This window comes from Geospiza fortis, unplaced genomic scaffold (assembly GCF_000277835.1).
Source record: "Geospiza fortis unplaced genomic scaffold, GeoFor_1.0 scaffold203, whole genome shotgun sequence".
In the NCBI taxonomy this organism is placed as follows: Eukaryota; Metazoa; Chordata; class Aves; order Passeriformes; family Thraupidae; genus Geospiza; species Geospiza fortis.
Genome location: NW_005054385.1, coordinates 2322210 through 2345949, shown reverse-complemented (window position 1 = coordinate 2345949; position 23740 = coordinate 2322210).

Here is a 23740-nt window from a genome sequence, read left to right as displayed (position 1 = left end):
TGGAGGGGGTTCAGCAAGATCCTGAGAAACCTGTGATGTAATTTTTTTTTAATCAGCATGTGTTTTTTATGGCGATCTCAGATTTTCCTGGACTCCCCTTTTTGAACAGAAAATCCTCTGTATCTTTGTTCCAAGTATTTCTATTTTTAGATTCCTCTGTAACAGCAAAGCGAGTTCATGAGTTTTAAGGGTTTTTTTTTCTTTTTTGTTTGGCCTCTGCTGAGGACCACTGCAGTGTAAACTTCCGAAACACTGGTGTCTCTTTGAAAAAGAGTTATTGAAATTATTACTGAGGTGAGCAGGCCGGCAGCTATTGTGGGTATACCAGTGTTTGAGTTCCTGATGACATTAATCATTAGCCTTAAAGAGCAGTCATCACCCTGAAGTTGGGTTTTTATCTTAAGATGAATTGCCTGTCACGTCCCAGAAGATGTACATTAGGTGCAAGTACCAGCCTGCTGTTAGAAGAGACAGAGCGTATACCCCCAGTTGTGATTTTACCAATGAAATAAACTTGTTGTTTTATTATAAGTGGTGATTAACAGTTCAACGTTGTAATGATATTCTCTGATTCTACCATTGTCTCATAGCTCTGGTATGTCAATTTGTATTCATGCTGTGTAAGTGTTTTGCAGAGGTTTTGCCTATCTGGCAGGGATTTATTTCAATTTCACAATTACGTTTTCTGATCTCAGCAGCCTCAGGAACCCAAAGAAGTTGTGTATGTATATATCGGTATCTGTTATAGTGTGTGAGGTTTTTTTCCGTAAGAAATACAAGTTTTTTCATGTCTTAAGATAACAGTTTTTATGTCTCTGCACATAGCAGAAGTTACAGCTGAAATTGTATTAATTTAAGTGTATTCATTGCAAGCATTTCTGACCACTCAGTGTTAAGTGTTTTTTATTGATTGATCTTCATTTTATATTTGAATGCCAGTTCATTTGCTGCCCTGCCGTAGCCTCTGCCAAAGTAAGTGTTCAGAAATCTAAAATGTTACACACAGATACTGGCTTTTGAGAACCGATCCCTTGTTTTTGTATTAGTTTTCCTAACTGTCCAAAGAGTACAAGTCGCAGGTGAGCTCTTAAGTAAATTAAGCCATATTTATAGATATTTTGTAATAGTGCTGATAAAAAATAGGTCTTGTGGCCACTGATGGTTATTTCTCTTCACTGGATGTGCAGCTTCTGTACAAGGGATGTGTGCAGTCCTTTTAAATTACTCCAAACTCCTGTTGACTTCAGCCACAGTTTTGGCTAAGAACACAGGATTGTATGACTTACAGAGTGAAAAATACAGCCAGCAGAATCCTGAGCAGTTTGATGTATACTTTGATCATAAGATAATTTGATTCATGCCTGGTTTGTCTTGTCTAAACTGCAAAATTCACTTTTGCTACTGGAAACACCTGCTGATTTAGCAACTGCTATTGATACTCCATTTATAGCAAGACAAGAAGAACTACATAAAGCGTCATCCAGAACTGTCCCTATTGTCACTGTTCACAGTGTGATTTTTCTCTTGTTGATGCGCTGCTGTACTGATTCTCAGGCAGTTCTGACTTCAGCTGATGGGCTGTACCTTTATGGCTGTAGGATAAAGAGGGTTGTTCAAGCCACCAAATGGTCTCTTTCTTCTTCCTACCCCCCTTTAAAAAATGAAAAGCTGTGGCAGCTGTCTCTTCAAGCATGCCGGGGCAGATCTTTGTTCTCATGTGCACCCTGTTGCTTGGATGGCTTGGATGGCTAGAGTTCAGCCTGAATTCTGTGTAATTTTGATACAATTTTCATTGCCCATTTCCCGTTTTTAGGCGGATTTTTTTTATTATTTGTTTCAATGCCAAAACTTAATGAAGGTTCCCTAGGAAATTCTGGACAGATAATTCATTGAGGAAGTCTTTTCCAATACTCCCACCCTCTAGGACCAAGTCCATTGAAGTTGATGTGGATAGGCTTCGCATTCAAATTATGGTGGAAAAAAAAAAAGCTGGCCTGTTAATTGATGATGATGCCAGCTTACCTAAACATTGCATTGGTCCTGTAGAGGAATGTTCTTGAATTGATTGCTGACCCAGACCACTAGAGTGCAGTTCTGTAAAATTAGGCTTAATTTTGAAATATAGCAGCAGCACTGAATGAATGCCAACAGATGTAGTTATAGCTATAATTTATGTTGTTTTCTTTGAGCCATCCAAAGTGGTGCTCTTTGTCTTCTACATCTCCAAAATTTTAAGTCTTATCTTCTGAACTAACTGTAAGACTTTGGCATGCATTGCTCTGGTAAATTAGCAAAGTGCATAATCTCCTATCTGGGATTCTTCTGCTGCTAAAAATGTATTTCACAGTACAGCTTGATAGGGAGGGACCTGGAGAATGATTCTGCTGGTTAGTGTCCAGTGAGGAAACAAACCATGCAGTCTTCCTCTTGGGGTAAGTCAGTTAGGGATAGTTTCCATCTCACCCATCTGACAAGGACAGATGTCCCATTGTAGTTGGTAACATTAACTATCCCATATTATGCCAAATGGAAAAGATTTTTACAGAATCAGATTGGGAATTTGGGGGGTTTTTAAATACCTTATGGTAACCAGTCATCATAGTCATTGAAGTTCACTGCAGGAATCTAGATTATTGATTAAGATGATGGCATCTCAAGGCCCTTCCAGTATTTTCTGTCATCAGTTAAGAGTCATGGTTATTCAGTACTGAAATGTGTAAAAAGCTTAAAAAATACATGTCGCACACAATAACTTTAGGAGATCACATATGTATCTTACTCCATCCCAAAAAACAACTGTGAATCAGCAGTGCCAAAGTTTTTCACCTGTACAACAGAATTCTTGTTTCTTCTTCTCTACATTGGACAGTCTTCGGGACTTTTCCATAATTTTCACTCAAACTCACTAAGTTGAAACTGTAATTTTACCTGCTACTGCAGGCTTGTTTCCCAAGTAATAACATACACAGCGCTTAACTTTTCTGGTATTATGACAGAATTAACAAAAAAGAGGATACATTTTTTTCATATTAAAATTCTGGGTTATCAGCACAAATTGTTGTTCTTACTTTTGGTGGTGAATAACCATCATTAATCCATTATAACTGTAAATCATGCTGTCCTTAATTTTAAAAATAGATTGTTTTATTTAAGTTTATAATTAATGAGAGTTCAAAGTTCACTTTTTGTTTATCTGATGACGGTAAGATACTGGATTTCCAGGAGAAAACTGTATCCTCAGAATAATTCCTCAGAAATGTTACTAAAATACTGTATTGTAACAAGACTCAAGTGTTGTATTGCTCAGTGTGAGGCTTATATGCAGTGTAGTGTGAAAGTGAGAGTTTTCCCCAGGTATTATACTGGCAAAGAATTATTTATTTAATCCCTTATTAATAACAGAGAAAAACAATATTGTATTTAAAATAAATCAGATTTCCTCCAAAACATATCTACATCTATTAGAAAGGTTAGGAATATTGCTTTAAAAGACATGCACAAGCTCTGGGGAAAACTTTGGTATGTGCTACTGAATCATGAAAGTGTATCCTGTTCATTTGGGAATCTTCTTCCATCTTTATCTAATTGACTAAAGAGATGAATCATGATCCAGGGGGAAAGAATGCTTCCAAAGCTCTGGATTTTTTTTCTCTAGAATCTGTTGGTTACAGTAATTTCTTTTGGGGCTCTGAGCATCATAATTTTCCTGTTCTCCTGTGTTTCTGGATTTAAAAGGGGAAAAGAGCAGAAAACTGTCTGTATAAATTACTAAATTCACATCACCATATGTACCTCAGAAGGGAAGTGTTCTATGTGTTTTACCAGCTTTATTCTACATGTTTTTGCGTTATTTTATGCAACATCTGTTAGTATAATTCATGCATGAATCAGGAAAAGTTTTTAAGGGTGTAGTGGGTGTAGTACTGGCAGGGAAGGGGGACTTTTATGCATTTCATTTAGTCCCTTTCTAGCCACTAAAGTTGACCACTTCAACAAAATAGTGCAAAAAAGTAATCTCCTGTCATATTAATTTTCAAATACTTTTAAACTGGTGGCACATTAGGATTATACTCACTTAAACACACACACAGACACACACACCCCCCAAAACAAATAAGCAAACAAAACCAACCAAGCAGATAAATAAACACCACCAAACCCACAAACACCACTGCTTCAATCACTGAGTTACTAAGTTGTTATGACTGAGCCTGCATGCAGATGCACCTGAGGACTTATGCAGCTTCCTTCCTAACAGTTCTTCTCAGGGACTGATACTTGAGAACAGGGATCTTATTTTTTAACCATTAAACCCAAGAATTCAAGTGGACATCTTATGCCTCGTGTTCTGGGACAGTGACACCAGCGTTGTTTGAGTTGAGCTTAATAACAGCCATTTTTTCCCCAGCACTCCAGGGAAAAATGCAGCTCCATCTGTATACATGCTTGTGCCCTATTTCTGCATCTCATTAAATGTGGACCAAGTTTAGTAGTGCCAGTTGAGAAGAATTCCCTAACAGAGCTGCTAATATACAAACAAGATCCACCCATGTTTGAAAAAGCTTCACTTTTAAGAAGTTCGCTTCCCTTTTTTTTTCCTAATTGCTCTTCTAGGGCAGGTTTCAGGAAGATGACAGACCAGAAAAAGGAATCAGATGAAATGTGCACCTGTATTAGCATCCTGCACCAAACCCTACTGGCAAACTAATTAAATAGATGTACATATATTAATAAAGCTTGTACAAGTAAAGCAGTAAAGATTGTTTTTGTTTAAGTTGATGAGTTGGTTTGTACAGATCTTTTGTCTCTCTAATTCTGTTCTGTTAGTGTGTATCACATTACTCCTGTAGCCTTGTAAGGAAGACCGTGTGAAGCCAATCTCAAACCTTTAAATATTATTCTATCAACTTTCCTCAGAAATAGGTCATTTATTTCCAATTTTAGAGTTCCCTATTAGCTGCTACCCTGCCCCAAGAGTGAGCACAAGAAGAGGTTTTTGCTGGCAGTGCTCTTGAGAACCCACATGCTGGTGTGGGAACTACTATCAATAAAACCAGAGAGTCATTTAACCTGATTTTAAAACTAAGTATATGCAAGGTGAACAAACCGTTGTTGCTTGTGCCATGGTTTGTTGTTCTGACTGTCCCTATGTTTTCAAGACGTGTTTTACTGGCATAGCTTGCTTACACTTAGGAGAGGATGACTATGGCCAAAATATCAAGGAAGATCTGGAGGACCAGGTGCATTAGTAGGAAATGTAGCCATGAGAATTCAAACACATTCAGGCCCCAACATCATGTTGTTTCACACAATGTGGGGCTGAGACAGGGACACACCAGGGCAGGTTCCCAGCAGAATTGTTCTGGCAGGGTTTGGCTGAGCTCGGCAGAGCAGAGACTGATCCATTTCTTCATTGTTCCTTGCTCCTGCTGCTGGTTGCGATCATTAAAAAGAGAAATTGTTAGCCAAAGTTATGGTCTGACTTTTCCATTTGATTGCGTATTTTCAGTATTTTAATAGAGTCGTATATTAATTTAATTTGGAAATGGCCCTTAGAACAACAGCGGTAAAACTATGACAATTCTGTATTTTTCTGTCGTGAAAGCAGTACATACACTGAACACACTGATCAGTGTATCACTGGAAACTGGCTTAATCAAACCAACCATTTTGATAATTTAGTTAGATTTAAAAAGTAGCACAAAAGAACCTGTGCTGGCTTTAGATGCTGTTCTTTGATTTGATAAGTGCCTGAGCCTGTCCAGCATCCATTTGATGTTCCCAGTCTCCACAATGCTTCTATCACTACATTATAATGTGTACTTTCACTAAGACTCTTCTGACTTTCACTATCACTCTTCTGCTTCAATTCCTGGCTTTGTTTACTTTAAAAATGTCAGAGACATACTACCTTCCTCTTTCATTACTGCCAATGAAAGCTTGTTCTTCCTCTCTGACTCTCAAATCCATATGAGTCCCCTCTGAATCTCTGGTGAACAGCAGCTCTGAGGAAGGAGAGTAGCAGCCGCAGTTTTTGCGGAGTTCTTTAAAATTTGAAGTGTACTTTTAAAAGAGGAACTAACATAGACTGAAGTGCCCATTCACTTTCTGAAAATGAAACCTTTTAACGGCATTTTTGATGGGCACTCAAAACACCTCTGTCCTGTTGCCTCTTTGGCTTTCTAAAGTGATACATTTGTAAGGCCCAGGCTTATGCTTATTTTGATGTATAAAATGTGCTTATCAACTTGGTTAATGAGAACAGAAGTGGCACGGCACAGCAGCTCAGAGTGTGTATTGACAGACTTCTAGCAAATTGTTCTCACTTCAAATTAAAAATATCTTATAATTAGTTGACATTTTTGGCATTTTGGGATATATTTTAAGCCTTAAACTTCTTGAAAAATCTTTTTCCATCTAATTAACTCAGAGATAGCTCAGATAATTTTGAGATTTCTAGGAGGATCACCCTTAGGGGAAAAAACATCACATTTGGAGTTGTCACTGGAAAGCTGGGAACAGCTACTGGCATATTTAGACAGTCCTGAAGCCAGTTTGTGATAAGATCAGCACATAAGCAGGACTCTCCAGAATTTAGCTCTGAGTGGCAGTTAATTCCACTGACTTTTTATTTATTTCTTGGGGCTGGGTGCTGGTGGTCAGCAGTAGAGTTGGATTACAAATATTTGGTGACTGAGACAAACTAGCTTTCAGGATGAAGTGTGCTGAAAAGAAGAGACTACAACAGAATTAATATTTCTTGTGGGGAAATTCTTTGCTCTTGTCTTTTTGTCAGATGTCATTTTCAAATGAACTTCTGCTCTGAATAAAATGTTTTTAGGCTATTCTGACTGTCATTCATTCCCCAGGCTTCTCCATTATTCAGGGGTTTCATCTGTATAGTAGCAACAGTTCAACAGCAAAATTGCTTTATTCTTCTCTGGTTCTAGTGGGATGTGGGGAAAACTCAGAAGTTAAGCTGTTGGGCACACCTTGCCTACTGTTCTTGTGACTCTGGCAAATCATCTTGCTATATCTTGCTGGCCTGAATGAGGGATGTGACTTCGCTGTGGAGAGCTGGGTAGAGTTTGTATTAAACTGTGTCCTGCTGGAAACTTGTTTTCTTTCTGGAAGAAAAGGGTGATAGGACTGTTCTCTTACATGCTCCAAGACTCTGTATTATCCATGCTTTCTGAAGAGAAATCAATTCTCTAAGTTCTTGGCAGAGTGAACTGTTAAAAAAGGGACTTTTCCAACGGGATATTACCAACTGATCACCAGCTGCCTGGGGTGTATGTCCTTGGGAGCAGACGAGCACGTACATGGTGTTTCTAAGCATTCCCTTTCCCATGTCTTCAGGATGTGTTTCTGCAGCAAGGAAAATAAAACGGGAATCCTGCAGATGCAGATGGTAACGTGTGATTGTGTCTGTCGTCATGTTAGATACTGGTAAGAAACCCAGAGGCAAAAAAGAAAAAAGTACATAAGTGTTATCACATCAACTGCTCAGTTTCTGTTAAAAATGGTGGTGAGTGTGAAGGAAAGTGAGAGGAGGTTACTTATGCCAGTATTCAGTAAATGGAGAGCAAGATGGCATTTGAAGCTGTGGCAAAGTTGCATTGTCCAGAAGTGTTCATCTGCAGTGGATCTGAGATAATTAAAGACTAAAGCACTTCTACCAGTGTAACCTGTGACATCTTTTCCTCTGTGTCAGTCTGTGACACATGGACAGCACTCATGCCACACTGCATGACCTCTGAAGAGCAACAGGGCTGGGCTCCAGTTGAGCCCCACTCAGTTTTGTCTTCTTTCATCGAAGAATTGGTTCTTCAATGTTCCGCTCATTGCAGATGCTGACACTATTGCAGAAAATGTGAAACATCAGGCCAGGGTTCACTGCTCACACCACCTTTTTGAGGGTTTGTATCTTCCAGGCACAGATACAACTGCTGGTCCAGACTGGGAGAGTCGACATTAAACATCTGAACACCATCATGCCAAGTTACCTCCCCAGGTACTTACCAGCTCTTTGGCTGTGCATTCTTAAGTATTGAGGATTTGGAACTTTAGTAGAATTGTAGCAGCAGGACACAGGGGTATCTTACGGATGGGGACTGACTCTGTAGTTAAAAGGCACATGTGTACATGGGTGCTTTGTCCAATATCCCGTTGGCATTAGTCATCTGTCAGAAGATGCACTGGGAAATGCATTGGGAAATGCATCATGCCATTTAAATTATCTTTCTAGCTGCTAGATCTAATGAATAATTTCCTTTGGAAGCAAAAGGGAGGGGACTAAATAGAAAAAGGAGACGCTGAACAATTTGCAGTTTGTATTGTGGCAAATGTGAATTTGAAATAGCGTGCCTGACTTCTTTAAAGAAGAAAAGGGGACCCAGTTTCACAGCAGGAGAACTTCAATTTGCTAGGCGCGATGCCAAGATTTTATAGTAACTTGGTGGTTTCATTCCTCAAGAGCACGGCAGTGGGCTCCAGCAACAATAGACCTCCACTATATAGGGTCATGATCACAAAATTTCTCAGGTTCTTCCTGGTCAGGCCGGACCTCAGGCGTTTTAAGAAGCTGGGTAGTATGGAAACAGGCCTCTGCTGCTCCGTTGCATTTCGGGTTTGGGACTAGATGCTGGGTGATACATTTTGCATTGGTTTGGTGAAACAGGTTTTGTATGTATATTCTGTTGTTAGACATCAGTTAATTCACGCTATTGAACAATATTTGACATTTTCTAGTTAATTTGTATTGTGGGCTTGATATGGAGCTTACCATAGATGATAGAAAAAATATCACAAGAGACTAAAACCAAATTTTTCTCTTCTGCAGTTTTCAGGCATCAATAAAATCCTCTTTTACGTAACTATACAGCAGTTTCACTGATGACAAATTTGGGCTTGTTAATTGTAATTTTTTTTTTTAATCTTTAAAGTTTTAAAATGTTTCCTGGGCTGCAGAGTTAAAAACTAACAAAAATATTTAGATTCAGAGTGTATTATAAAGACCTGACAAGTCTGAAAGAAGGGCTTCTCTGGGTCTTTTGTTGTTCTTGTTCAGATGCTGAGGCTTATAACCTTTTCTGAAAAGCTCTGAAATAAGCTACTCCTCCTTCAAATCCTTCAAGCCAAAGGCCCAGCCTTGGCAGGAGAAGACCCTCTGATTTCCCTCTGTGCTAACAAACACAAATAACAGAGAATTATGTTATTAGTCTCTCTCAGTGTTTCCCACAGTCTGTGACAGTGTTGCCCGAGTTTCTTTGGTTTGGCTGTTAAAAGGATAACAGCAAAAACCAGCTATCCTCAGAGTGGCAGGGCAGGATCCTGGTTCTCCCCAGATCTGTGATGGGAAGGAGATGGTGGGTAACATCATTGCCCTGGAGCAGGCAGCTCTGCTCAGGGATCTGACCATGCAAGTCAGCTTGGCCAGGGCAATGGTGTTGGCTCAGACCCTTGTTCAGTAGGAGGGGGCAACTCTTGTATTTTCTAGTCTGCATTACATTTGCAATGTCTGCCTCACTTATGAATTTCTGGGCTTTTGTTCTGCAAAGCCCAGGTCCTCCCTCCACCTTTAGCCTGTTTCTTGTTTGCTTCTCTTCTTTTGGTGTTACATGAGGGGTTTTTCTAAGTGTTTGTTGGCACTGGGTGTCAAGAGCCTAATATAAGAGTAAAGTGTACATATCCAAACTTTTTCCCAGCTCTGGTCACTGTTTGATTCGTGTGAGGTTGAGAGGAAGGTTGAGTCATTTTCTTCAGGGAAGAGGTCTGAGAGTTCAATTGATACTGTCAGTTTCTTTGTCACAGAGAGCTGTGTGTTTAAAAAGCAGTGTGATGTATGACAGTAGTGGTGGGAGCACACAGAAGAACCTTGTCAGCTGAACCAAGTTCTCCTGCCAGCTGTGCACCAGGGAGTCAGTGACTGCCTGAGCTGCTGGAGAGTTAACACAGATCTGGTGGTGTGATGGAGTAAAGGATTTGATCCTTGTCACCATGACAGTCCTTCATCTGATTCACTGCTCACATTGTACCTTGGGCAGCTTGACTGAATTGTGTATTTGCTCCTAAGATATTGCCTGCATTTACAAAGGCCTTTCTGGAATGCAGTTACCAGGAAAGCCTTTTCACTTTGCTGATACTCCTGTATCTGCATTTTCAGCATCAGATAGGTATACATGGCATGCATAACCCTCCTCCAGAATACGAAGCCTGGAGGACACCTTGAAGGCTACATCTTACTGCTGCTCTTCCCAGAGTGCTGCTTCCCCTTTCCAAAAGATGCACTAGGAGCAGTGCCCTGGTTTTGGGCAGTAAAGCCCCAGGGTCTCATCTGGCACAAGCTTATACAGGGGTTGATTTAAGCAGCCAAAAGCACAATTCATCCATGCCTTTCTGTTTCCTTCTAGAATGTAACCTTCTCAAACAACTATGTGTTACTGCATTAGTCCTGATTCTTTCAAAGAAAGATCAGAGCTTTACATGGAAGAGCAGCAATTGGCTTGTATTCCATCAGGAAAAGCTGCATCATAAATAGTTTTCACTAGAGAAAAACTAGAAAACCTCTTAAAGAAATTACTAAGAGTAAAAGTTTAATTTTTGTTCTGGAATTCTTGTTCTTGCCAGTTGCAGTATTGTTGCTTCAGACCAAGTAGTTTATTCACAAGACCTTTAAACAAATAAAATTAAAAAGATATCTACAAACTCTGGTTAGTCCCAGCATAAAGTGGGAATGCTGTCCATGTGCTGTTATTCTTGTGCTCTGGTCTTGTGTTTATGCATTGCTTGAATCTTCTGTGAGCATTGTGTGGGTTCTTTTACTGAGATTGCTGGGATTTCTGATCTTATGTGGCCATAGCTTTTGCCTTTCCTTTGCCTTGTTTTCTTTATAAAATTAAGTCAGCCTTCTGTGATTAAACTCATTGCATAGAAGGAAAAAATGTGAGATGTTTCCTGCAAACAATTGATGACAAACTCATTGTACTAAGCTTGCTGAAAAGGAACTTTTTTTTGGAAGGTGAGAATAAAGGAACTTCCTCCTCCACCCTTCTGTTGTTCAGCTGTGAACTGATATTGTTGAGAGGGAAAAAGTTGCTTTAGTTTTCCTCAGGATATTATTATGTGATCTTAGTGAAAACTTTTAAAGGTACAACTGTCACTCTAAAGGTTTCGGTTTCGTGCAGAATTGAAAAATTAATTCCTGATTTGTTTTTAGTTTAAAGCATAGTTGGTTCAGTTAATTTTCACAAAAGATATCCCTTTCTGAAGGTTCAGAGATTCCCCGGGTTAACTTTACAGTTGAGTGAGGATGAAATCTCTTTTATGGCACTCTCTATGAGACAGTTTGATAATTACTGATCCTGCCTGACTGCCATTGAGGGAATGGGAAAATGCTTTTTAAGGGTGGTAGTGGGGTAGGGTATATTCCATTTTTGTATTTATCAGGCAAGATGCCTAAACTAGGGATTGACATTACCCTCTTTTAGTTTGTGTTGAAGTCACTTTTATTGAAACACTTGCTCAGCATCAGGGTGTGAGTTCTATGATGTCCTGTGCATGTATTTTACTTTATCAAACTGTAAGTGGGCTCACCATCCCACCTTTTCCTCATCCCTTGGGATCTCCTGTAGACTCAAGCTATTGCAGCAATGCAGATCCCAAGCTCTTGTTTTGCCATTTCTCTCAAAACTCAAATTGTCTTCAATTTATTTCCCTGATGGTCTAGTTCCTGTTACCATTAAAGTGAAAGAGCAGGGATAGATTAATGCTGCTCTGAATATTATTAATAGTTCTTCGTTACATCCCTAATTGAGATTTAAAATAGGATTTAAGTAATTATATAAACCTGTTATAAGATACAGTTTCTGTCCCAAAATCTCAAGTAGACAAAATAGAGAATAAAACCAGCAGATAGAGCTCATTGCTCAGTAGACCAGCATTGCTACTGATAAACACCACAGAGCTCACAAGTGCTAGCAAAGAGCAAAATTACCTTGTCCTTAACTGCAGCCTCCTAGGTTAACTCTTACTTTTGTGGCTATGCTTTTAAAAATCAGCTGTACCCCTGCCTGCAGGACCAGCCAGTCCCAGAAGATAAAAAGAAGCCTTCAAGGATTTGCAGCTTTTTTTTCCTATTGCAGCGTGGGACAATCAAGCATAATGCTTATTGCTTATTCAGACTTTTACACTGGTAGAATTAGGTATTCGTTGGCTCCTGGTGGAACAGATATCCATAGTTTGAAACATGCAGCCTTTCTGATGATTCTGGACTTGCATTATTCTACCCCAAAACTGTCACAAGATGAAGCCTGGGAATTGGTTGAAGGAAAACAGTGAGGCAGAGGCAGGGTGAAAGGAAGCTCTTATGGTCTGAGGCTGGAATGATGTCAGGAAGAATTATTGTTTTGTACTCTTAACTGCTAACTTTACTCATGCAGCCTGAATTGACATGGGTGGGGAGAATGTGGTGTGCCACATCTGCACTGACTCATGGGACAGTAGTCACCTGCCCCCTCAATTATTTTTGGCTTCCCATGAAACACTCAAGGATGACATAAGCAGGGAGAGTGAGATCCAAAGTCCTTCATTTTGTTAGCTTGGACTGTGGCTTTGTCACCAAATGTAGTGATAATCGAAGCAAAATGGTAGCTCAAGATTTTTTTCTAGTGTAAGTGGAGCTGTGGTAAGGCAAGCTTTCACATGAGCCACATGGATAGCAAATGCCTATCCAGAGGCACATGGATAGCACATGACATAGCACTACTTTGTACTTGGTTCTTAGGCTTTCATAAAGCGTGTCTGTTGTCTACCAGATGCTCTGATATGTTGAAGAGGCATTTAAAGAAGATTGGCACGTTAAGTACAAGGTGTTGGTTTTAGTATAGAAGTTTTAGGACATCACTTGTATCCTGCAAAAATATGAACGTATGCAAGTAGAAACAACCAAAAGTTAGCTTTTTTTATATATGCTGTTTTCTCAAATTGGTGTATTTGAGTTACCTTATTTACACGTGTTGTGGTTTAACCTCAGCCAGCAATCAGGCACGAGGCAGTTGTTCACTCATCCCCACACCAGTGGGGCTGAGGAGTCAATTGAAAGGATAAGAGCTGGAAAACTCATGGGTTGAGGTCAAAACCATTCAGTAAAGAAAGCAAAAGTTACTTGCATAGACAAACACCATCATTCCAAATACTCCCCTCCTTCTTCCCACCTTTATGTACTGAGCATGATGTCGTGTGGCCTGGAAATCCCTTTGGTCAGTTTGGGTCACCTGTCCCAGCTGTGTCTCCTCCCAGCTTCCTCACCAGCATGCAAGAACAAAGAGCAGAAAAGGCCTTGTTTCTGTGTAAGCCCTGTTGAGCAACAACAAAAACATATCTGTATTATCAGCCCTGTGTTCAGCACAAGTACAAAATACAGCTCCATACCAGCCGCTCTGAAGAAAGTTAATTCTGGCCCGGCCAAATGCAGCACAACAGTTCAACTAAAGTTGACTATGTACTGAAGCAAGGGGATTTTGAGGCTGAATCAGACTCAGAAGATTTAGCAAGAACAGTCTTGGAGGGGTTCCTCTAGATTTGGAGTTAATGAATTTCAAAGTAAGTTCCCTGTAATTTCCTTGTTAGAGGCTAATTATCACAAAATGTGAATGGCTTTTTTTCTCGCACTTATGACTTCCATGTCAGCTCATCATCTTGATAAAGCAGACCTCATGAAGCAGATTTGCAAAGGGGTGTCCACATCAATGCAGCTCTCTTCATATAGCTGAAGAGAGCTCAATTAATATTTTGGTGCCTGCTATTGAGTACCAATGGTTCGTTTTAATTGAAGAAATGCAGATGAGTATTTTTTATTTGAAAGCGTGTGTGCATGGTACAGGGTTTTGTTTGATCTTCAGAACACTCATGTAATTGGAAAAGGTTGTATATGCCAAATATTTGTATATGCCAAATAGTTATTACCATTTATAGTTTCCTTGATATAATACTAATTTCAATGTATTCTTTAAAGCCTGTTTTATACTAAAGAAGAGTTGCCTAACTAACTGTGTCCATGATATGTCATACTCGGGAATAGTTCCCAACAGTCTTGACAGGCAGTGAAGGCTATGCAGGGACAGTGAAGCCAAAAAGAACAGTTTTCGGTTGATTTCAGGTTGATTTAATTGCCTTTTCCCTACAGATGGCATGACTGATTTAAGGTAAGAGGGGAGAGGGGTGAGAGGGGATGGAGGTCTAACATCTGATTAGGGCCACTCTGCTTTTGATCAACCTGCTGGTAACTCTAGATCAAAAGTAAGGCTGATCAAGTTTATAGGAAGAATCTAACACCAGGAGAAAGTGTTGCATTATAAGACTCTTATGTTTTTAAGTCAATTAAGACACATCACTGGAAAATTTTTGAAATTTCCCTGGTGATGTGTAACTGGGACACTACTGAACATTCAGGGGAAAAAAATCTTAAAGGTTGACATCTGACAACAGAAATTAAATGGAAAATATGTGGGACACACTGCACAAGTGGTTGAAAATCCCTGGTACACAGAAGTGAACAACACAACTTGGAATCAATAAGGGGTTGTAAACATATAGATTTGGCAGTTAGCTTGATTAGGTGAATAAGGCAGTGATGAAGAGGATTGTACTCAAATACAGTTTCACTTGGCTTGAAACTTAAGGCTTTTTATCTGCAACTTCAAATCCTATTAGAATTAATCCTCAGCTGTTTGGAAATTTCACCATTGTCATGCACACATTTTCCATCTTGCAATCTTATTAGCCCTTGATACCTGCATTACTCGTCAGTAGTTCTTCACAATTTTTCCAGATGGAAATTCTCCTTGAAATCAGATCTGAGTTTGTGTTCACTTGAATTTCAAATTGTTCTTCCTAGTTCAGTTGGTAAAGAATATCGTGGTCAGAATCCATATGTAATAAAACCTCAATTTGACCTGGTCACCATCAACTTGGAATCTTTCTAATGGGGTAATTATCTTCTTTTGCTCATTTCTACACCGATTTCTTACCATATACACCCTACACCTTCATGTGGCAGCATTATTGTTTCTGAAATAAGTAAAATCTGTCGGTGCTGCTGTAAAGCTAATATACTCATTGCTTAGACAGCTAATTAGCATGACTAACAAGCTGCCTGAGGTCTCTGAGTCTGAAGTAGCTCTCCTACACACACTGCTTAAAACTAGAGCGTCACTGAAATAGCAGCGTAGGGGTAGACATGAACAACTGGCTGACAGAGGGGAAGAGCAGGTCTAGGAGAAAGGCATTAGCAGAAAAGAAGCACTTTCTCCTTCAAGTCTGTTTTGAAAGAGAGCAATGAGTTGTTAGCTCTTCTCAAAATGTGCTTTGCTACAGTTGGTTCTTTGTCTGCAGAAGGCCGGAAGTAACATCTTGGCTGAGGTTATTCTTCCCTAGGCTTCTGTGCACATTGAAAGCTTACTTCCCAGATCCAACATTGCCCAGTTTTAATCCTTGGGGTTGAGCATCACACTTTCTTCCACAAACAGCTTTTTTCGCTTCAGATGAAGCACTACCAAGGGATAGCTGATAGCAATTTAAAATGACTTGCACAGGATGGAAAGTAGTGTCACACACCCCAGATGAACTGTGTCTCCATGGGGGGAAAGGCAGTCAAAGGAATGCAGATTGAGCACACTGTCCAGCTTTACACCCATCAGAAATGCTCGCATATCCTTCCCAGGGTGAAATGGATCAACAGATGGTCCCTAATCCATTCTCTACAAAAAACATCATATACATCTCCTAATCTGTTAATAAGTGATAGTAACATGTCTCCTTGGCTGTTCATGGGACTCTGATTGTGCCTTCTGGCAAGCAGGAGCAAACCCCCTGTTCTTTGCTCTCTCCCTCCTTAATGCTCCAGACCTTGCTGCCTTTATGCAAGGTCATAAAGGAGAGAGTCAAGATGTTCCATTAATAGAGACTGCTCTGAGAACCAGCCAGAATCCTTTCTGCTGCTTTGTCATGCTTTTGTAAGTTTACTGGCATGCCACTTCTCACTTCAAGCACTCTCTGGGTCTTGTGAGGCAGAGATGCTTCTTTGCCATTTATAATGAAGATTAATTTGTGTTAAATTTTGCTGTTGGTTGTGCTGAAAATGACTTCAGTCAGCATCTGGTCCTGTCACCCAAATTCAAGCAGCAACCTTGCTAAGGAGAAACTGAGAGAAGCAGATGTAACATAAACAACATATTTTGTCATGAATGCAGCCTGCAGCAGCAATCATCCACATGGAAAACCACTGCTCTGCCAGAATTTTGGTTTTTATCCTCTGTACTCTATAAGGGAGGCACTCATGAGTCTGTTTCACCTAGTTGTGACCATGAATAAATTCAAGAATAGGAATGTAAAACCAGAAATGCCAGGGGAGGTGAGAGTAGGTGGTTCATACTTGATGTGGTTTTTTCCAAGTGGTTCGGAGTTTTCCTAACATGTGTGAAGTTTCAGAGTGCCTGGATAGGAGAGGGAGGCCGAGCGAGAGGTCTGCGGCCTGCTGCTTCCTCAAGTGAGTTGGTACCAATGCTTACTGCCAGCATTTGCTCATTTTCAGTGGCGTGTTAAGGTACAATAGTTTGCATAGGTTTTTAAAAAAAGAGTTGAAAGAAGTTTTGCATCCTTCAAAAACTGGAGGTGGCATGCTCTCCTACTTGGTTTTTTATTCTGTGTTCCCAAATCACTCCCTACATATATATTGCATAGTGGGGTTTTTTAACTTCTTTTGGTGTGCTCATCTTTTTAAGGATGGTGTCAGGTTCACCCTGGAAGTGAGATCTGCTCTGCCTGCAGGAAAGTCTAGCCCAAAGAGCTATGGGGGGCATAGCTGAGCATGGCAGTGGCCACAACAGAGAACTGAATGTAGACCACGATCTGGGGAGGAGCATCTCTGAGGAAACCTAACAGCTGGAGGAGGCATGATTGCTTTATGGCAGTGTGAGTGCTCACAAGGTGCCTTCTTCCTCACTGGAAGAAACCAGTAAACTTTGGAAATAAGTGCCAGCTGTCAGTTATTTGGTTACATGAGCAGAGTGGGGAGAGATGAAACTGTGGTCATGATGTGTGAGAGTTTCAAGAAGGGTGTAGAAATATAATCAGGGTTGACATTTGAGCTGACAAAATCCAGAACTAAGTCAAAAACCACAACCAGAGGCTTTCCTCTACACGTGGTGCTAACAGCATCTTCCCACTCCAAACAGCCACTTCCATGAATACAAAGGAAGAAGTTATTCCCACTGCCTCCACCCCTGCTATGTCTTCTCTCCCCTGTGACTAAAGTTAGGGGGAAGCTTATTCAGTTTTTTGATAATGCAACAGAGTTTGGACTGCTGTCATAGCTTTCATCTGGTTTAGTAATTTGTTGCTTAATTAAGCTAATAATGTGTTCTGCACTGAAGATGTGGCTGTCAAGTTATTGCTCAGTTAAGTTAGTATCTTGTCCTGCGCCAAGGCTGTGGCTGTTGTGGTGCAACCAGCACTGCAACTGATGGAACAAGCAAGGAACCAGTGGCCAAGGGGTTGAAACTGTGCGGACATGCCCAACATCTGTGTGAGTTCGCCCTCAGACTTGGGAGATAGCCTCTTCCCAGCTTCTGCCCAGACAGCCTCTTCATGACCTCACCCAGGGCTGTGCTCCCTGGGAATCCAGCAAGTCTTCTCCCTGATGGCTGCTGGGGATGGGCTGGACTGGGCTGAGTGGGAAGTGAGCCTTCCTCCCCAGGGACACATCTGCTTTATCCGTTTCACTTACTGGAATAGTTCACACCCTTGTCCCAGATAGTGCAGAGGTTTACACCCGATGGGACCGACAGATGCTCCTGTAAACCTGCTACTGTGGTGCTTGTGCAGTGTTCTCCTTCCTGGCCTCCTGCATTTACCAGCCAAAGCAGGGCCTGGCCATCCATCTGTCCTTTGGTTCTCCCTCTCTCTGCAATGCTCCTCAGCTGCAGGTGAAGCAAAGATTAAGCAATCAGCAAAGCCATCGAGAACCTAATCTGTGTCTAATCTGCCATCTTTCACCTACCATTCAACCCTGTACACCCTTGCAAAGATCATGTGCAGCAGTAGGTCAGACCCATATTCCTTAATAAGTAGGAAATTGAATGCAAACACATCTTGCTCCAGTTACTGGAAGCTTTAAAATAAAGATGCCCCAAATGTGATTTCATTTGTAAGTAGAGCAATTTCATTCTGCTTTTAGGTTTCTTGCTGTGTTTGGGGTTTGATATTTTTTTGAGGAAGTAAATATTTAAACACTTTCTTCATCTGAAGTAAAATTTTTATGACCATTATTAACATGTGTGCAGTTTTGAGTAAACTCTACATAAAAATAAGCAGCATTCCTCTCCCTGAGGTGGATTTAGTGGTCACAGCATTACTCAAGGTTACACCACCACTTCGGTGGATTTCCTGAGACCCAAGGAAAATACTTCTAAATACTGAGTTTTAATTTATGCTATTAAAAGTATACAGATTTAAACTGCCATTATTGTCTCATAAAAACCAGTTTTGTTCCCATCTTCTAATTTTTTTAAATTAATTTGATTCACTTGTGGCAATGGCAAATTTTAATAGGATTTCTTTTTAATTAAAATGAGAACATGTGAATCCCAGAGGGTAGATCCTGGTTTTGTTGCAAACTCCCCTCATACAAATAGGATGCTGTTCCATTAATAGTGCTGCAAGAAAATAGATTTGAGGATTATCAGCAAAGCAGAATGATATGACAGTTCTAAAATGCTGTAAAAATGTCTGAGATTGAGAGAGGCCTTTCTCCATATTGATGTGCCTTTGATGAGAGGAGATAAAGGCAACTAAATATAGTGAGGACTGTACTATAAGGCACTGATGAAGGAAGAAATTAAAATTCAAGCTAATGATCTTTGCTTTTTAGGAGAACTTAAATGCTGGGATGTCTTCTCAGTCCCAGACTAAAGGCAGACCTGTCTCAAGCCTGAGCCTCTCATTTGAGTCCCCTGGACTTACATGTCTGTTTATGTGAAGTTGCAAGTGTGAACTTAAGGACTGAGTGCTTAGAAAGTGAGTTGTAAAAGGAAAGTAACATGGGGTTTTTCCCCTCCTGCCTCCACCTCGCCCTGCTAAAAATATCATCAGTCCATTTTGAAGTGGAAGAGAGGGAAGAAATAGGTGAGTCTGAAGCTGGAGAAAGCTTCCCAGCTTACTGGCTCTTGTGTCTCTGCCCTGCTGCACAGCCCTGGAGGCCAACAGAAACACTAGGCAAAGCCCTCAGTAATTAATCATCCGTTAATGGCACATACTGCATCAACCCCACAGCAACCACAATATCACCTGTTGCCTTTCTCTATTTTGTTGTTATTACCATGTGCCTTTGTGGTGCTCTATGCCACTTGTGTACATTGTTCAGCTCCAGTTCCCAGAAAGAACACTAATCTAAGCTTAAAAAAATGTTTTATTAGATAAAAGAGAAAAAAACAGCTTACATATATGGGAAAATGCAAGATAAAACCTATCAAAGGAAATTATATTATGTTTCTGTGAAGCTCAAAGAAATGTGTATTGTATTGTGAAAACACAAAACAGTTTGCTCTCTTCCTGCACAGCTTGCCATCTTTTTTGTTGTTGTTGTTTGTTTGTTTGTTTTTAATAAAGTTAGAACTTAAAACCAGTATGTTTTCTGGAACATGGTTATTTTACTAGCTACAGATTAAATAAATCAAGAAATACTTATCTCAGGTGCCTTTTTTACTTGGACTCTGGCAAAGTTAAGAAGTACAGTGATTCACAATCTGATTTCCTTGTATAGCAGCGTCCCAGTCAGAAATCTCAAATAGTTGTAAATTACTGTGATAGTGAAGTAAGTAAAGACAGGTCTATCTGAACCTCATCAACTTCAAGAGCTTGGTTATGGAGGAAGAAAGATGAGAGATACTTAAGTTTTGAATTTTAAAAACTAAAGTCTCATCTGTGAGTCTTTATTAAAGTAAAATCAAATTTTCTTTTGTGTATCCCAATTCTCATTCAATAGCAAAACCAAAATGAAAACCTTTGCTAACTAGATGTCTTTTGTAGGTTGGAGAATAGTAGGATTGAAGGGGTTTTATATCTATCATTACTGTGACTATTCCCCATGCTGTTAACAGTCTTACTAATCTAAATTCCCTGTACATTCTTAACCAAAATGCCAGACAGTGATTAAAACCATAAATTCCTTCCTTGATGGAAGGAGAAATTCAGTCCTTGCTGCACCATGCCTCATTTTCCTGCAGTCCTACCTGCAAACCTGTTCTTACTGTCAAGAGAGACATGCATCTCTGTGTATTTAGGTACTTGATCCTTCATATGTGCTATGGGGGGATTTTTATCAGCATCTTTCTGCTGTGTTAATGGCTTGGTTGGTGTTCTCAGAAAACTCACAGGTACAGAAGAGACACTGAAGCAGAAGAAGTTTACTTTTGGCCAGCTTGGCATGCTGTTGTAATTATGTATTGCTGTAATTAATCCGGCGTTATCTGCTGTGGAATCTGACCCAGGCAAGAAAAGTCACTGACCAATGTGGTCGATTAACTGCATACTGTAGCAGACTATCTATGAGCTTCCTGATGTTTCTTGGTGCTTGCAGAGTGGGACACAGCATGGTCATTCCCACTCCAGCCCAGACAGCTGCTGTGCAGTGGAGACCCCAAGAAATGTGATGCACAGCCTTTTTGTGGCAGGTTTAGAAGAGATGGGTTTGGCATCTAATTATACCCAAGATAACCAATCTGTATCTGCCCTTCAGCTCTTGAAGAGCCTTCAGCATAGCATGAGGAGAATCTTGGGGGAGTCATGAGTGTAAAACTGGAACAGGAAAAACGCTACAAAGCCATTGACCACAGGCTGAAATAAAAGCAGACTTGAACTTTTCATGCGCTTGTGTGCATGAAGTATTTTTAACCTTCTTTGCATTCTTTTAGTGAAATATGAATTTTTCGCTGGGTGTAAGAGTCTCTCAAACGGATAAAAACAAACCATGCTCTTGATTCACGGGTATATGAACTGAGGGCAACTTGTCATGTAGGGGAAATGGTGAACATGTACTCAGGATTTTTGGTGTGCTTATAGAGCAAAATTCAGCAGCGAAATGTTATCATGATGTTAGGCTATGATACAGACCTCCAAGATAACTCCTGCTCACCTTTGTCTTACTGTATTTGGGGGAAAGCTTTGTTAAAGCACAGCATTATGCTCTATTTTGAGGTGAGTATTGCTCTTGGGGTAGTGTCAGCACAAGTCCTGTCATGATTGAGAACAAAAATAGGTCAAGACAAAGTGTTTTGCCTTTGGGTTTTCCATTAATCATTTGCTTGCATATTTTTAATGTTATAAACCTGATTTTATTCCATAAAATTGCCATTAGACCTTCTGGGTTATGTTCTGCTTTTGCATATAACATTCTCAGCTTCTATTAGCATACTTGAAGTTTGAAGGCCTCAACTTGGCCATACAGACCACTGTATCAACATCTACACACATTTTGGGGTGTTAATGAATAGGCTTGATGCACAAAAAGATTCCTCTAACTTAAGGCATGCTTAAAGCATATGTCCTGCAGAAGATTTTATATCTGGTTAGGAACATACAGTGTATTTTTAAATGGAATGGATAACTTCTCACTGAGGTGGCCTTAAAGACAAAACCTCCTGCACTTTGTTGCACAAGGTAGGTTTGGACTCTTCATGTGGAACATGTTTTCCTGGTTGCTCTCTGTGTGCCCCCAGGATTTATGACTGGATTACTACACTAGATCTACACCAATGAATTTTAAAGTGCATCATATTGTTCAGTATTCTTGTATTCTTACCTCACTCAAAAACTGCAGCCATGGAAGTGTCTTCTTTGGCAGGGCTTAATTGCCTGTGAGGTTGAGTTGCTTTTTTTTTTTTCTTCAGAAGGGTTTTATAAGTCCATCAGAGCAAACTGTTGGATTTTTGCAAGAATATTAATGGATCTTTTGCCTTTGACTTGTTTTCAACAAATACAACACCTGTTCATGGCAGACAAAGAGCAGTGCTTTCATGGTGCTTCCAGAGGAATGGAACAGTTTTGAAAGAGCCCTTAATTCTTTACAAATTCGGGGTTGACTAAATGCCATCAACAGTTGGAGCAGCTGCTAGTATAGTCTACAGAACTTACAGATGACCTTTTCTGCAAAAGAGGAGGTTTACAGCAGTGGATTGTGGATTGAAGTGGATTGAATACTGAGGGCTCAAATGTTTCTGGTTTTCTGGGGAATATAGTCCAGATTGCACACTTAAACACAGGTGGATTAAGGAAGAGTGGTTTGTGATGCCTCCTTTGAAAGCAACACCCACCACCTTCAGGTCCTGGGGAATGGCTGTAGCAATTCTCGCCCTGCCATCCAGTGGGACCACAGCCTCTTTCCATTCATACATTTCAAGGCACATTGGTCATAAAGCAAAATGGAAGGATCCCATCTCTCTGTGTGCACATCTGCCACTTCAGTCCGCCAAGTTTGGTGATAGGAGATGCTTCTAGTGCCTTTCACATGCCCTGATATATGTCCAAAATGTGTCAGTTGTAAGAATACAATGAGAAGAGGAAAGAGAAACTGATTAAGATGTGCACCTTACTGTTTGTTGGTCACAGAAGGATCATACCCTGCCACATAACTGCCACATAAAAAAAAATTTAGGTGTCCTTTTTTGTAGGAGCAAACATGTATTTCCATTGCATGCCAAAGCATATGTTTTGCAATGGATATTGTTCTGGACTGCTGAGTGAGGAGGGCTCAGGGCCAGCTTAGGCTAAAGGTAATATTTTGTATTGTTTGCATGGTGCATAGGTACACTGCAGCTGCATTGCACATAGAACACTGGAGAATGTGTGTTAACACCATGCCCTGTGTTTACCAGCACTAAAGGTTCACGCAGGACAAGCAGAAACACCAGAGGCACGTGTCCTTGCTTCAAATGGCCTTTGTAGAACTCGGTTTTGGTTGCTCGTTACTCTGGCAAAGTTAGGGAACTACTATGGCAGGAATTGTTGGAAATTTGCAGGAGTTTTTAAAGTGAAGAGGATTTGGGCTATGGGAATTGTTCAATGTGTGAGAAGCACCATAACACGGATAAAGTGCTAACACGGTCTAAAAGGACACGAAAACAACTACCACAACTGAGATTCATGGTACAGTAATAGGTTAAGCAGTGCAAGACACATCAAGCTATATACATGTAATCTCTGTCAAACAAATTCAATCATCTAAAGGGAGATCTGTTGGGGTGGTGGGAACAGTGCTTTTTACAGATTGGGGATGGTACAGTGGGCCTCCTCTGGATACTTCTTCCAGAAAGACATGTACTGGAATAGATGCCAGGTGCACTGGACAGGTCCATGAAGAGGCCAACTTGCTGGCAGTGTTCCATCCAAAAAGAAGTTAGCTGAAGCAGGGTAACACCAGGTTAAACACAGGGTTTCCATATTTAGAGTATAAGTTTTAGCTCATCTTCCCGTGTGTTATGAAGATCAGACAGAAAAGAACAATGCTGCCAATTAGACACTGAAATATTATGAACTGCAAAAATACTTCCAGTTCTTGTCAGAGAGCTCAAGCAATGGAGAAGTGGAAGATTCTCTAGATGGCCTGATGCAACCTTTTAATCCTTTGGAATTTCTTCCATGGCATCTTTAGCTATCTTCTCATTGTCTATGTGTGTGTATAGATGTA